This window comes from Notamacropus eugenii, chromosome 1 (genome assembly GCF_028372415.1).
Source record: "Notamacropus eugenii isolate mMacEug1 chromosome 1, mMacEug1.pri_v2, whole genome shotgun sequence".
Taxonomy (NCBI): domain Eukaryota; kingdom Metazoa; phylum Chordata; class Mammalia; order Diprotodontia; family Macropodidae; genus Notamacropus; species Notamacropus eugenii.
Genome location: NC_092872.1, coordinates 493,187,167 through 493,203,950, shown reverse-complemented (window position 1 = coordinate 493,203,950; position 16,784 = coordinate 493,187,167).

Below are 16,784 nucleotides of genomic sequence, written 5' to 3'. Positions count from 1 at the left end.
CTGGAGTCGGGAAGACCTGAATCGAGATGTGGCCTCAGACATTTAGTAACTCTATGACCCTGGGCAAGTCACTTAACCCTGTTTGCCTCAGTTTCCTCATCCATCAAATGTGAGCTGGAGAAGGAAATGGCAAACTGCTACAGTATCTTTGACAAGAAAACCCCAAATGGGGTCATGAAGAGTCCAGCAGGACTGAAAAGCAATCAAACAACAAATTATCTAGGCACTGTACTAAGTCCTAGAAAAGCAGCAGAGAGCCCTTACTCTCAGTCTCAAGGAGCGCACCTCCAAAGGGGAATACACAAACAGCTATGTACAACCAAGATATGTATGGGATAAATTGAAGCTAGTCCACAGAGAGGAAAGGCCTTAAAGATGACTGGGTAGGGCTTCCTCTAGAAGGTGGGATTGTAGCTAGGACTTAAAGAAAGCTAACTTGTAGAAAACAAGGAAGGATTGAGCCCCACCCCACAACTGGGCTAGGCAAGCTCACCTCCCAACTTGAGGGTGTAAGGAGGCTAGGCTTGCTTCTTACAGGAGGTAGCCCCTTTGCCCAGGCTGTTGTAACCACGCTTCCTTCTCCCAGTCTCATCTCCCTTCTAGTCAAGACTACCTCTTCCTTTGCCTTGCTTCCTGCATTTCCATCTAGGACTCTCTCCCAGGTGTCCTCTAGAAAGAGTGGCCCTGCTCCCTCCTCCACCTTTACCCTCCTGGTTTTCCAGGTCTTGGAGTCTGTTGCCAGGAAACAAAGGGGCCTCTGAGTTGCTAAATCAAATAAATGCCATTCAGAAACAGCTCTTTAGCCAAGGTTCACCCTCAAGAAACCAATGCTCTTACTTCATAGGGGCAGTACCCGCTTTGGACACAAAGGTAATAAGAGCTTACATCTCAATAGCACTTTGAGCAAAACAGCCCCGGGACGTAGGTTGTACAAGCATTTTTATCCTCATTCGGCAGATGAGGAAACTTAAATTCATTCAGATACAAAGTGAGTTACTTGGCTATTATTATGTCAGCCTAAATATTCATTCAGACCCAGAATGGGAGACCTCCTATGGAGGTTCACATCTTAAGTATTTGAGTTTCTGTCTAGTGTGTGACTTCTCCCAGTCCTTCCTCAGCATAACACTGGGTCATATTCCCTGAGGGCCTTTGATATTCCCCACCACCAGCTCGTGTGGGAAAAGTAATCATACCTTGTGGTGTTACAGGGATCTCCTGACCCGAGATCTGATACAAAAGGGGTGACCATTAGAGAAACAGTAGTATTTATGGGTTAGGAAATACACTGGAAATGTCCTGTTTTCCTGGGGAGCATCTCCTTTCCCCATCTCTCCTCACATAGGTAGAGAACAGACAAAAAAGGCATGAAAAGTTTGAGCACTATCTTGAGCTCAGTCCTGGGGACCTTGCTTCCTGTAGATATTGCCCTACCTTATGCCCTTTGGAATCAGAAGAGATGGGTTCGACTTCTAACTATGCCACGTATTAGCTGTGCAACCTTGGATACACAACCTCTCCAGGACTATTTTCCTATTTGCTAAATGGACGTAACCTCTATGATTCTATGATCTTAGGAGTTGATTGGCAGTTTAGCTACGGGCATTTAGATTAAAACCAGACCGAGACATATAGCTCTGTCCCATGCTAGGTTTCCAGCCAGCCTCTATCCTACTTTGGGACAAAAAGCAGAAGTCAGAGAAGGTGTTTTCTCCTCCAGCTTTTTCATTAACCAAGGAAGGGGTAAAACCTCAGGCCAGTCCTTACCCCCTAGGGAACTCAAGAGCAAGATGGAATGACTTGTACGTGTGCTGTGGAGTGGAAGTGTTGTGGGAGCACCAGAGAGGGACAGCCAGAACCCATCTCCAGAACTAATCTCAGTCACCTCTTGTTCACACAGGTTGGACAGGTTTGGTGCCTACTGCTTTTCTGAGATTTCTAGCCAATGCAGGATTTGAAGACAGAGGGTGGGGGCAGGGCTAATCCCTTGGTTTCACTTTCTGATTCAGTGAATGGGGTGGTTTTTCCATAGGTTAATACTCACAAAGTCATATGTTGATTGACTTTGTACTGCAGTTAACTTTCCTGCCACCCCAGGTAGCAGACTCATCTGGCTCCCTCACCTGGGCCACAGGTTGAACATACTTAATGTATGTATTAATGTATGTATACTCTGTATTACAGAGAGGAATGAGTGAAAGAGTATACATGTCTCAGTGTTGCTCTTCCCTGTCACCAAGAACACGGCCCAGAATCCATATCAACCCAGAGTGGGTCAAGAATGGTATGAATAAGTCAAACTTAGAGTTAGCAGAGGATGGATTCAGACCAGGGCTAGGGAGGAGGTCAGAAGAGGAGTCAAAGCAATGAACATTAAGTGCTTATTATTACTGTTAATTGTTTCAGTTGCGTCAGACTCCCCTGTGACTCCATTTGGGGTTTTCTTGGCAAAGATATTGGAGTAGTTTACCATTTTCTTCTTTAGCTCATTTTACAGAATAGGAACTAAGGCAAATGGTACAGTGACTTGCCCAGGGTCACACACCTAGTAAGTATCTGAGACTGGATTTGAACTGAAGTCATCCTGCCTCCAGATTAACTGAGGATACAAAGGAAAATGAAACAAATTCTGCCTTCCAGGAGTTTACTTTCCATTAGGAGAAATAACTTGCAAATAAAAGATAATTTTGGTAAATAGGCACTAGTAGTTAGGTCCTCGGTGGGTGGAAAATCAGGAAAGACCTCATGTAAGAAATGAAGTGACCTTTTAAAGAAGCTATGGATTTTAATGGAAATTAGGAGGGGATGTATTCCATGCTTGTCCAAAGGTGCAGAGAGGGGAGATGAAATGTGTGTAACAGAGAAATGCTTTGAATGAACCTTAGAGTATTTGGTGGGGGGGAAGTAATATGTGATGAACCTGGAAAGGTAGGTTGGAATAAGGTTGTAAAGGATTTTAAATGGAGTTCATATTTGATTCCAGGGGTAATAGGGAGTCATTGGAGCTGATTGAGTAAGGGAGTGACATGCTCAGACCTGTGCTTTTGGAATATCACTTTGGCAGCTCTGTTGAGGGTCCAAGAAGGTCAAGAATCAAGAAAGATGGTCATGGGGGCCTGGACGAGACTTCCTTTAATATCTTCTTCTGTACTAATTCTAAGGAAGGTAATTGGGTTGTGAAGTTCACAGGGTTCACTAGAAAACAGGGGAATGGGCCCAGGGATTGATGACATATATTACCAATCCCTTCTGAGCTAATCCACTTAGAGAAATTTCAAGGCTAGTTTCACCTTCCCCATATAGTCAGCAACCATCTAGAAAACCCCATGAGTACAATTATTAATGGCAGGAGGGGATGGCTGCCTTTCATACTCAGTTCCTTCCTGCTAGCCCTGGACCTGGCATCCCCAAGGGACTGAGAGAAAGGGTTGTTGTGGTCTTTGGACACATGTACTGTCATGTGTTATAGGGAAATAGAGGGGGCAGAAGGGTGAGAGGGGTGCCAGCCAGCGCACAGAGAATTTGCACAGAGGACCTCCCGTATTTTCCCCTAACTGGCCCCTGGCATCAGGGGCCGCATCTTTAGAAGAAATGGTTTGTACAGAACAAAAAGGAGAAGTTGAAATAACATTATGCATCAGGTAATCTAGAAAGGCAGGAGTTACAATCATGTTATCAAACAAAACAAAAAAGAAAATTCATACCATTAATAGATGAAAATAAGGAAACTATATTATGCTTAAAGGAATCATAGACAACGAATCAATGTCAGTCCTAAACGTGTACCAAATGGCACAGCATTTTAATATATAAGGGAATAGTAAACTGAATTGCACAAAAGAGGTCCCTGAACTAAGCCTGATTCAGCCTAGTCCTCCGGTAATTTAGATTCAAAATTGAAACAAAATGAGACATTCTTAGGTCATTTAATAGTTAACAGAAAGAGATTTGCCTAACCAAATCAGAAGGATATCCAAGAAGGACAACCACTGAGGATACCTCGAGTTGATTCAGTTGAACAAAACTCCTTTACCTAAGTTGTTCTGCATTTTCCAGAGAGATCTTCTTTGTGGATATTTTGTACCCAGGAGAATAAGAAGTGATGCCAACAGCCTGAACCTTGAGCCAACCAAATCTCAAGGATGGTCTCAATACCTTTTGAAGAAAAATTTGACTTAATTTGCCTGGGGACACGGGGTAAGATATTGTTCTCAGCACAAGAAGAACATCATAAAAAGTACAGGAGACATAGATAAATTGGAAGACAAAAAGGCTATAGAACTGATAAAAACAAAAGTAAAAGCTGGTTATTTTGAAAATACTTTAGCTAATGTAACAGAGAAGAAATAAGAATTACCAGGACCATTATTCTTAATTCATTATTAAGAATTATTTAAAGTCATATACCAATAAAGCTAAAAATGTAAGATATAAAGCAAAGATTCTTAACTTTTTTTGTATCATGGTCCCCTCTGGAAATCTGATTTAGCCTATGCACTACATTTCAGAATGATTTTTTTATATGTGTAAAAAATGGTTTACAATGGAAACCAATTATATTGACATAAAGTCATTAATTTAAAAAAACCAAAAAGGTCATGGACCCATTTGCAAAGGTATAAAATAACAAAATTAATAAAATAAGGAGGTTGAAGAAGCATCTTAGTTCTGTGGAAAGAGTACTGGCTTTGGAGTCAAAGAACCTAGGTTCAAATCCCGGTATTTCTACTTATGCATGTACATTAGCTATGTGACCTGTGGGCCTCTGTTTCCTGTTCTCCAAAAAGGGGGTTGGAAAAGGTGATTTCTAAGGTCCCTTCCAGTTCTAAAATCCCATAATCCAATTATCCCTTCTGTCCTGGATTTTGCCTCTCCCAAGTGCAGCAAAAGAAAAGAGACCACCTATACCAATCCTAATGAAGTCTGGGAATAAGGATCACGGGGTGGTAACATAACCATGCAGCTTATGCTTTATAGAGCAAAGGACATGCCTGCCTAGACAATTTTACCATCAACTTCCTTTATAAAATTAAACTTATTGCTACAGAAAAGGAAATCCATTAAAGATTGAGTTGAAAAATTTGGTGGGGAAACAGTTAATATGGTGACTGATCCTGTGGCACACTGGGCATTACAGTAGAGCATTTGCCCACAATAGAAGTTCGCTTTTCTTTTTCCTGTTCACAATATTTTCCCAGCTCTAAGATCTTTCTTTTACCATCTCCATTCCACCTTTTCCTCTTCCCATTGTCCCACATTGCATTCCCTCCCTCTTTCCATCCCACTCCCTTCCACCCACCAAAGTTTAGGAATTTCCTTCTGCTTTGGGATCTTTCCTCTGAATTATCACCTTGGGTATCAAGAGCAGAGCTGCAATACAATTCCTAGCCAGTAGGACATATACTGCATTCAACCTGAGTAATGCCTTAGGTTTGAGGCTTCAAATGAATTCATTTCTGACTTGAATTCTATGTACTGAGTTTACTTAAAATCAGGAGGAGTCATAGGTGGGACTTGGAGGGTTGAATGTGAGGTAATCAAAAAGAAAGAGGAGAGAAGCTTCTTGGACATCATGAGCAGTGTCCACCCAGCTGCAGAGGAATGACTCAGGGGACTTCTGTAGGCTGGCTCTGATCCCAGAGGCAAGGAGAGTGGTCACCCCCCCTCAAAGTCATAGACCCAAGGCTTTCAGTGCTTTGAAGTGAGTCAGATCTAATCTTTCTTCCCGTAAGGTGCTGGGCCTCCCAGAGAGAAGCCTTTAGAGTTAGGATCAATACACCTTTCCCATCCCTCTGAAAAGTCAGACAGGGGTGCGGGTCTCTCCTTTTCAAACTCTGGGGAAATGTTCTCTCTTCCTAGTCCTTTCATTTCATCTAGATCTGGAGGTTATCTTAAAAGTCATCTAATCCAATTCCCTTATTTTAGAGAAAGAATAAATGAGACCCAGGGACATGAAGTAACTTGTACAAGATCACACAAAAAATAAATAGCTGAACTAGGACTGTATCCCCAAGAGATCATAAAAATGGGAAAGGGGCCCACATGTACAAAACTATTTATAGCAGCACTCTCTGTAGTTGCCAAAAACTGGAAATCAAAGGGATGCCCATCAATTGGAGAATGACTGAATAAGTTGTGGTATATGAATGTAATGGAATACTATTGCACCATAAGAAATGATGAACAAGAAGACTTCAGAGAGGTCTGGAAGGACTTATATGAACTGATGATGAGTGAAAGGAGCAGAACCAAGAGAACTTTGTGCCCAGCAACGACCACAGTGTGCGAGAGTTTTTTCTGGTAGACTTGGAACTTCGTAATAACGCAAGATCTTTAAAAAAAAAAAATTCCCAATGGTTTTCTAAGACAAAATGCCTTCCACACTCAGAGAAAGAACTATGGAATTCATCTACAGAATGTAGCAGATCATGTTTGTGTATGTGTGCATGTGTGTGTGTGTATTATGTTTTGATTTGTTATGTGATTTCTTTCATTTATTTTAGTTCATCTACACAGCATGACTGTAATGAAAACATATTCAATAGGAAAGTATCTGTAGATCCTACATAGAATTGTATGGCATCTAGGGGAGGGAGGGGGGTAGTGGTGGGTAAGTGGGGGGGTAAAAATCTAAGTTTTTTGGTAGTGATTGTAGAACATTAAAAAATAAATAAATAAAAGAAAGAAAGAAATAGCTGAGCTAACATTTGAACCCAGAGCTTCCAAGGCTAAAAAATGATTCTCTTTCCACTACAGTGGTACCATAGTAGCAAAAATAGCTATAGTACAAAAAGTACCATAGTAGCAAAAAGTCAGGAGGCAAAATTAAAGAAAGGATGAAGAGTGGGATGGGGGAGGGAAAGGGTAGGAGGGAACCAAAAGAGAAACTAAGAAAAAATAAAAAGGAAAGAGGAAGCTGTCCTCCCAAAGGAGGAACAGACCCTGAGTTGCTTAGAATCCAAACTACAAGGGAGCTATAGAAGCTTTGGGTGACAAAGAGCTACATCTTTGGTATTAGGAGAAAAAAAAGGAGTAGGACTCAGGATGTGATATTGAAAAAAAAAATCCACTGTAGGAGGGAACCAAAAGAGAAACTGAGAAAAAATTAAAAGGAAAGAGGAAGCTGTCCTCCCACAGGAGGAAGAGACCTTGAGTTGCTTAGAGTCCAAACTATAAGGGAGCAGAAGAAGCTTTGGGAGACAAACATTCTTAGTGTCAGAAAAAAATGGGGTGAGATTTGGGAAGGGAGATAGAAAAAATTCACTGTAGTTCTTTAAGTCACTTGAAAATGAGCTCTGATAAAACTTCTTTTGTTTTTGTAAATAGTAGGGTTTTGTTCCATTTGCATGTAAAGATAGTTTTCAATATTGAGCATTCATTTTTTCTTTTTTGTTCAGAATTTTATTTTCCCCCAATTACATATAAAAACAATTTTTAACATTTGTTTTTTAAAACTTAAGTTCCAAAATCTCTCCCTTCCTCCATCTTTCCTACACATACACACACACACACACACACACACACACACACACACACACACACACACACACCATTGAGAAGGCAAGCAATTTGACATAGGTTATACATGGGTAGTAATGCAAAACATATTTTCATATTTGTCATGTTGTGCATGAAAACATAGATACCTCCCCCCCCCAAAAAAACAAGAAAATTAAGGTTTAAAAATATGCTTTTCAGACACTATCAGTTCTTTGTCTGAGGATGGGTAGCATTTTTCATAAGTCCTTCCAAGTTGTCTTGGATCATTGTGTTGCTGAGAATAGTGAAGTCATTCACAGCTGATTTTCTTACTATGTTGCTGTTACTTGGTAGACAGTACATTTCACTTTGCATCAACTCTTCTAAGTCCAGGTTTTTCTGAGAGCATCCTGCTCATCATTTCTTTACATAGCACAATTTGTTCATTGGTCATTGATGGTCATCTCTCCTCAGTTTCTAATTCTTTGCCACCAAGGAGGAGTTGCTATAAATTTTTTTTACACATATAAGTTCTTTTCCTTTGTGTTTTTTATCTCTTTTGGGATACAGACCTTGTAGTGGTATTGCTAGGTCAAAAGGTATGCATGATTTTATAGCCCTTTAGGCATAGTTCCAAATTGCTCTACAGTATAGTTGAATCAGTTCACAACTCCACCAACAGTGAATTAATGTTTCGTTTTCCAACATTCCCTCCAACATTTGTCATTTTTCTTTTCTGTCCTATTAGCCAATCTAAGGTATGAGATAGTACTCAAAATTGCTTTAATTTGCATTTCTTCAATCAACAATGAGTTAGAGCATTTTTTATGTGGCTATATATAGCTTTGATTACTTCATCTGAAAACTATTCATATATTTTGATCATTTATCAATAGGGGAATGGTTTTTTTATTTATTTTTTATATATTATATATTATATATATTTATTTATTTTTATAAATTTGACTTAGTTCTCTATATATTTGAGAGCCTTTATTAGAGAAACTTGCTTCAAAATCTTTCACAGTTATGATTGCTAAATGTATTTCCCTCCATCCTATCCCTGCTGTGTTTATTTATTCTCTCTCTCACGCTGTCCCTCCTCAAAAATGTTTTCCTTCTGACTACCCTCTCCCCCAAACTGCCCTCCCTTTTATCACTATCACCACCACCCCTTCTCTTATCCCCTTCCCTTCCTACTTTCCTATAGGTTATGATAGATTTCTATACTCAATTGTGTATGTTATTTCCTTCTTAGTTAATTCTGATGAGAGGAAGGTTCACTCACTATCCCACACCGACCTCCCTCATCTTTCCCTTCACTGTAAAAGTTTTTTCTTGCCTCCTTTATGTGAGATAATTTATCCCATTCTAGCCCTTTCTTTCCCTTTCTTTCAGTGCATTCTTTTTTTGTACCCCTTAATTTTACTTTTATAGATATCATCCCTTCATATTCAGCTCACACTTGTGCCCTCTCTCTCTATATATATATATTCCTCCTAACTGCCCTAGTAATGAGAAAGTTCTTATGAGTTACAAGTCTTATTTTCCCATGTAGTAAACAGTTTAACTTTATTAAATTCCTCATGGTTTATCTTTCCTATTTACCTTTTTATGTTTTTCTGGAGTCTTTTATTTGCAAGTCAAATTTTCTATTCAGCTCTGGTCTTTTCATCAAGAATGCTTAAAAGTCCTCTATTTCATTGAATATACATTTTTTTCCCCTGAAGGTTTATACTCAGTTTTGCTGGATAGATGATTCTTGGCTCCTAGCTCTTTTGACCTCTAGAATACCATATTCCAAACTCTCCAGTCTTTGAATGTAGAAGCTGCTAAATCTTGTGTTATCCTGCCTATGGCTCCACAACAATTGAATTGTTTCTTTCTGACTGCTTGCAATATTCTCTCCTTAACCTAGGAGCTCTGGAATTTAGCTGTAATATTCCTGGGAGTTTTCATTTTGGGATCCCTTTCAGGAGGTGATCAGTGGATACTTAGTATTTCCATTTTACCCTCTGGTTCTAGAACATCAGGGCAGTTTTCCTTGTTAATTTCTTGAAAGATATTGTCTAGGCTCTTTTTTTGATCATTGGTTTTCAAGTAGTCCAATAATTTTCAAATTATCTCTCCTGGATATAATTTCCAGGTCAGTTGTTTTTCTAAAGAGATATTTCACACTGTCTTCAATTTTTTTTCATTCTTTTAGTTTTGTTTTATTGTTTCTTGATTTCTCATAAAGTCATTGGCTTTCACTTGCTCAATTCTAATGTTTAAGGAATTATTTTCTACAATGAGCTTTTATACCACTTTTCCATTTGGCTAATCTTACTTTTTAAGAAATTTTTTCTTCAGTGAATTTTGTGACTCTTTTCCTATTTGTTCACATCTCCTTTTCAAGGCATTCTTCTCCTCATTGGTTTTTTGGACCTCTTTTACCATTTGGCCTATTCTGTTTCTTAAGTTGCTATTTTCTTCAGTATCTGTGTCTGTGTTCTTTACTAAGCTTTTTCATGCTTTTCTTGCATCACTCTCATTTATCTTCCCAGTTTTCTTCTATCACTCTTACTTGATTTTCAAAATCCTTTTTGAGGTCTTCCATGGCCTAAGACCAATTCATATTTTTCCTGGAGGCTTTGGATGTTCAAGCTTTGGCTTGGTTGTCTTCTGAGTGTGTGTGTTTTGATCTCCCTTGTCACCATAGGAATTTTCTATGGTCACAATGTATTTCTGTTGTTTGCTCATTTTTCTAGTCTACTCCTTGATTTTTAACTCTTTGTTAAAGTGAGGCTCTGCTTTCAGGGTGGAGGGAGCACTGTCCCAGATTTCAAGCATTTTTGCAACTATTTTCAGAGATACTTCTAGGGACTTGTAAGTTTTGAGTTTTTCCAAGGGGTCATGATGTAAGGAGAGGTGTTTACTACTCTCCTGGCCTGTGCTCTGGTCTGTGAGTGACCACAAGCACTTTTTTCTGTAACTGTGACAAGGGTCCCTGCTCCTGTGTGGCTACAAGCTCTAGTGTGCTAGTGTTCCTCCTCATCCTGGGACTGCCATCTGGATCTGAGTATAAGCAAAGCAACAGAGCTCTGTCCCCAGTGCTATCAAAAAGACTCCTGTAATATCCTTCTGACCAGTTGTTTGACCCCTTTACCATTTGTAGATTGAGATCTCCGGAAGCTGCTGCTGCTGATTCAGCGGCTCCCAAGGCCTGCTCCTGGTTTACTGGGGCCTGGGCTGTGCTGGACTGTGCTTCACTCTTGACCCATTAGATAGACCTTTTATGCTGACTTTCTAAGTTGTCTTTGACTGGAAAATTATTTCATCCCCTCCTTTTGTGGGTTCTGTCACTACAAGAATTGCCTTATGACATTATTTAAATGTGTTTGAAAGGATTTGGGGGAGAGCTCAGGGGAGTCACTGCCTTTTCTCTGCCATAGTAGCTCCACCCACCCACAACATTTGTTTTTGCTATAAGATTTTGTATTTCAAATGTTTTCTGCCTCCCAACCCCCCTCCCTGAGATGACAAGCAATCTGATATAGGTTATACATGTGCAACCATGTAAACATATTTCCACATTAATCATGTTGTATAAGAAGAAACAGAACAAAGGGGAAAACCACAATCTGACAAAGTTCTGTAGGCCGGCAGAAAGAGGCTATTGTTTGGCAAAGTGGTTCCTCCATATGGCTGTCCCCCAGATATCTGGCCCTAAACCAGGGGTGGGGAACCTGTGGCCTCAAGGCCACATGTGACTCTCTAGGTGCTCAAGTTTGGCCCTTTGACTGAATCCAAACTTCACAGGACAAATGCTCTTAATAAAAGGATTTGTTCTGTAAAACTTGGACTCAGTAAAAGGACTGTACTTGAGGACCTAGAAGGTCACAAGTAGCCTTGAGGCCAAGGGTTCCCTCCATAAGCTTTCCTCATGTCTTGAAAATTATGTGACCTCCACAGTATGTAGTTTGTCAAACTCACGAAATGGATACATAAAAGGGAGAGACAGTCTTTTTATTGAATTAAGGGGAAATGAACTGGATGGCTAAATTGAGCTGGTAAGACAGATATTGCACAGGACCGAAGCAGGATTTTTTCCTAATGGGATCAAATGTGAGTAATGAGGAGAATCTTGGGTGGTGAAAGGATAGGTTGCTAAGGAAGGGCAGATAATTTGAATCAAGACCAACTTCTTTTTTATATCTAGTATCAGCTAGGTAGGACAGCTAGGTGGCACAGTGGATAGAGCTCTGGGTCTGAAATCAGGAAAATGTTTCCTGAGTTCAAATCTGGTCTTAGACACTGACTAGCTGTATGACCCTGGGCAAGTCATTTAACCCCATTTGCCTCTGTTCCTTTTATGTAAAATGATCTGGAGAAGAAAATAGCAAACTTTGCCAGTACCTCTGCCAAGAAAACTCCAAATGGGGTTACGAAGAGTCAGACACGACTGAGAGTATTGAACAACAATAAATAGCTAGGAAGTGTGAGAATAATTCCAGCTGCACTGGATACAGGCCCTGAACACCCAGAGCATGGACGAGGATGAGTCATTTAGGGATTTAGGGAAAGAAGAAAGAACAGAATCCCAGGATCCCTCTGGGAAGGTTCATCCAGGTAGGGCATCGACCAGGTCAGGTCGGTTATGCTCGTTTCTGGGGAGGACCAGGCAAGAGAAAGTGTAGTCAGAGACTGAGATCAGATGTGAGGGAAAATGTCCTGGGAAGGACTCATAGGAGCCAAAGCAGATGGTGATCCATAGCCCATGAAATATTCTTTCCAGGGTACTTATCCTTGCAGGGGGAGGATTATCGCCTTCCTGTTTTCTGTGGTAACAGTATCTTGCTAATTGTAGAGGTCACGGACAAATCATTTTGAATTTCTAAGCTTTTGCATCCTCATTTCTATTACAACTTCTACCAAAGGGATATGTCAAGCTGATAGTCTTGTTTTATAAATTGTGAAAAGTCCTAAAGAGACGGGGAGTTGTTGTCATTTTTGTTGTTAAGCAAGGGGTCCTAGATTCTCCAACTCAGTTAGTCCAAGGGAGTAGTTAGCACAAGGACCAGTGGTTTGTTCCTACAGTCAAGGCTGCCCCCCATCTAGTATTTAGCGTGCTGAGTTTTTCTAGCGGCCGCAAAGGGAAGGGTAAGGGGAGGCGGTACTGAGCTGTGGGTCTAGTGACCCTGGATAGGAAAAGCATTTTCTTGGCAAAAAAAAGAAAAGTCTAACCCATGCTGTTTTCATTAGGGGGCCCCAGGAAACCCCTTCTTTCTCCTCCTCCTCCTTTTCCCCCAGGCTTTTCTTTCCTACTCTGCCAACAGGATAAGAGCCTCTTTACACTGTGTCTCATTCCAGAATTCTTTCTTCCCTGGAAAAAGAGAACAAACACGGCTCTGGAAGCATGTACTGCACATCTGGGCCATCTGGTTCCAACCTATAGGATACAGGAATCTGAGGGGCCCCTCTTTATCCCATAGAGGGTCTATAGAACAAAGTGTTAGTACTAGAGTGAAAGGAGGGGCCTGTCCTGTCCTCTCCCACCACTCCCCTCTCCCCTTCCTGGCCTGGACTCCCCATCAACTTCTGAAGTACTTACTATGGAAGGCCAGGAATACACAGACATATCCTTCCCAGCGTGACCCTTCTCCTCAAGAGTTCTGGGAAAACAAGACCTCCCAAAATAAACTTTACTTATACTGCACACTCTGCAGTGCCCTCTCCCTTCCCCCTTCCTCTTAAGTCCTACCTCTACAGTCGTTCAAGGCCCAAACTGAGGCCCACCTCCTTTTGGAAGCCTTCCCCAACTATTTCAGGCTCTAAGAATCCATCTCTTTCTTCTCTGAGGGCTCATGGCAATTATAGTCCATACCATTCCCGCCTTCCCCCCAAAAAAGAAAGCTCGATTTTATTTTATTACTAATTATCCCGTGTGTATACTCTTTTGTGTACAGAGATATTTTTTCAACTCTGTGCGTAAGTTTCAAAATTGATATGCTGAAGCAATGATCTGACCATATCACTTCCTTGCTCAATAAAAACTCCAGTGGCTCCCTATTACTCCTGAAATCAAATGTAATCCAGGATTAGCATTTAAAACCCATCATGACTTGGCTCCAACATACATTTCTAGTTTTATTATAAATTACTCCCCTTCATTCAATGAGATAGAGGACTTTCAAGCATTCTTGAGTGAAAAAATAGAAAAAAAAATTTAACTTTCAAATAAATTACTCCCCTTTACTCACTCTATAATCCAACCAAACTTGCTTTCTTTTGGTTGCCCGCCAGTGACATTTCATCTCTTATCTCTGTGTCTCTGTCTGGCTGTCCTCTGATACTGAGGAGACGCTTCCTTCTCACTTCCACTCCTTAGATTCCCTCATTCACTTTAAAAATCAGATCAAGTACTACCTTTGATATGAAGTAGTTTCTGATCCCATCCTCTGCTATTGTTTTTCCCCCAAAACAATTACTATGTGTTTATTTTGTATGCTTCCTTCCTATAATATAAGGTCATTTAGGGTAAGAATTATTTCATTTCTGTCTTTCTATTCCCAGTGTCAGCCCAGTGCCTCGAATATAACAAGCACTTAATGAATGTTTGTTGATTGATTGGTTCTTCCCTGAACTGTGAATTTCAACCCTGGCAACCTTAGGATGTGAAGGAGGAGTGCAGAGAATTGGGAAGGTGGGAAAACTCTTAGGATGACAGCATTGGTTGCTTGGTAGGGGGGAGGCGTGCAGTTCTCTGGTGACCAGGCCACCCATGGTTTTACTCTGACCCCTGACAGGTCATCAGAGCAATGGATTATGATGAAAATGTGCCTTAAAACTCCAGCAGAACACAGTGCCTGTCTTTGTCCCAGGCAGGGATCAGATGGGATCCTTCTGCACTCTTATGTCCCAGGCTTATGGTGTCCTGCTCCAGGGCCTCAGCCTTAGACACTGCAGGCTGCCTTTGTCTCGCTGGGTGCCTGTCTGATGTGGTGAAATCCTTTGCCTTCTTGTGGCCATAGGCCCTTTCAACTTGGGAAGAAGAAAGGGTTTGTGGTGATGAGTGGGGATGGATAAGGGGGATAGGCTTGTAAGAAACAGCCTGGGGGAGAACTCCATGGACGGCTGAGTCTGGCACAGCTCTGGTCTGTTCAGTAATGTCCAGTGGTCTGGTACCTAGTGTCCTCTACCTCCCCCGCTGAGCTCAGGGTGGGAGCTTTTGGAGGGAAGGCTTCCAGAAAAGTTCCTGCTGGGTGGGGGAGAGAAGGGGGGAAGGAAGCAGTAGACATTGAGTGAGAATAAAGCTGCCTTTGCTAATTCTTCCAGACCCTCAAAGGCATGGCACCCCACCCCACCCTTTATTATCTCTGAATTAGCCGATTTGGCAAAAAAAAAAAAAAAAAAAAGCTTGTTTCTTGTCTCTGTCCTGGGACTGGAGCCAAGATCTGGGTTGCTTTTTCCCCTTTATCAAAGACAGCCCTTCTCTCAACTTCTCCCCTCCTTCCCCTCCCCTTCCCCCACCATGCCCCACCTTAAGTCTCCCTTACAGAATCCCTGGATGTTTCCACTGCTGGAACATAATTGGAATTCTTGGTGCATACCCCTCAGGATGTTCCCTACTTCAGGGTTTCTCAGAGTTCTCCCTTTTCAAGATATTTGGATCCCAAGTTGTCTACTCCTAAATCTAAGGATTTGCAACTCTGATCCTGTGAACAAAGGGCAGTGGAGGAGAAGAAGGTTTTCTGAAGGAAAGCAGGAAGGGGGTTAAAGAATGGGCCCCTGGAGATCCAGGCCATTTAAACGATACACATGCATTTCCTTGGAGAGGCCTAAGGAGCCATTGGCATGCTTTTTCAGATGGAGGGGCTTCTGAGGACACAGGCTTGGGATAAGGGTTGCAGACTGCTGTGTTTCATTTTTTTAACCTTGTTGTAGAGACTAGCCTGTGAAACTGCTCCACTGAAGTCCTATGGGATGGGGGGAAACCAGCACAAAGGAAAGAAGCTGATATGTCGTATTCCTTGAGTATTGGGGGACAGTAGGTTGGTCCCTGGATCCCCTGCCTGCTCTCCTTCCAGCCCCAAAGACCCTAGCAGGTAGGTGAAGCAGAAAGACTACAAGGTCCCATCTACCTCCCATAGGGTTTGCTCACACAAGACATACATATCCACCTTCCTGCTTATTGGCCTGAAAGCCCATCCTGAAACTAATTGATAGATGAAACAATAATGTGTACGTTATCTTCAAAGGACCCATTCAAAATGCAAGTGTTACCTGAAGAGGAAAGATATCCTCTTAAGAAAGGACTTCTTTATCAGAGTAGATTATTTACTTGTCACTTTGAATACTGTAAGGTATAAGAAAGAAGGGATGAGAAGTGATAGGAAAGTGGGGGAACTATCTGCTAGGGACAGATCCAGATGGTTCTGGAAGGATTATAGGATATAGATAAGCTTTCCCCACATTCAATGAAAGTGTTAATACTATGCCAGGTTGAACTCTATATGAGATGAAACACACTTGTCCCTACCTTCTCAGTTTCCAGTTTATTTGAGACCACTGGACAAGGACTCTAGAATGCTTGATATACCAATTCCCCATTCTTCAGCTAATCATTTAAGGACCAAATTTTTAAAAATTTGGTTCCACTTTCAGTGGATTCAGCCTCATCTCCAAGCCTGTCAATTATCCATCCATCTAGTCAGATAGGTATCCTATGAGCAAGTTATACCCATTACCACCTCCATGCCTTTCATTCCTTCAGCATTTTGACCCTTTTGTCTCTGCCTACGATGATCCACTTCTCACCCACATACCTCATCATGCTCTAATTCAATTGCCTGTAGGATAAAATAGGAAATCCTCACCTTGATATTTAAAGCCCTCCACAATCTGACTCCCACATAACTTTCCAGATGTATAAACAATGTCACACCTTCATGCATTTCTTCTTCCTGTCAATTGGCCTGATTACTGTTCCCTCACATGAAATTTTGTCTTCTCTCCATGCTTTTACACTGATAGTTCCCCATGCCAAGAATGTATCCTTTCCTTACTTCTGCCTTTTAGAATACATCAAAGCTCAGTTTAGGTACCACCTCCTACAGGAAACCTTGCATGATCCCCTCCCAGATATTAATGCCCCTCCCTTGAAATTATTTTGTATATTTTTTGGATTTATCTGTGTATTATCATATGTCCCTAGTAGAAAGTAAGCTCTCTGAATGCTTAACTGTGTCTGAGTGTTCATTAATTGGTTGATTGGCTCTACTTTGGGATCCCCTCTTGGGTTTAGAGATTCAGCCAAAAACCCT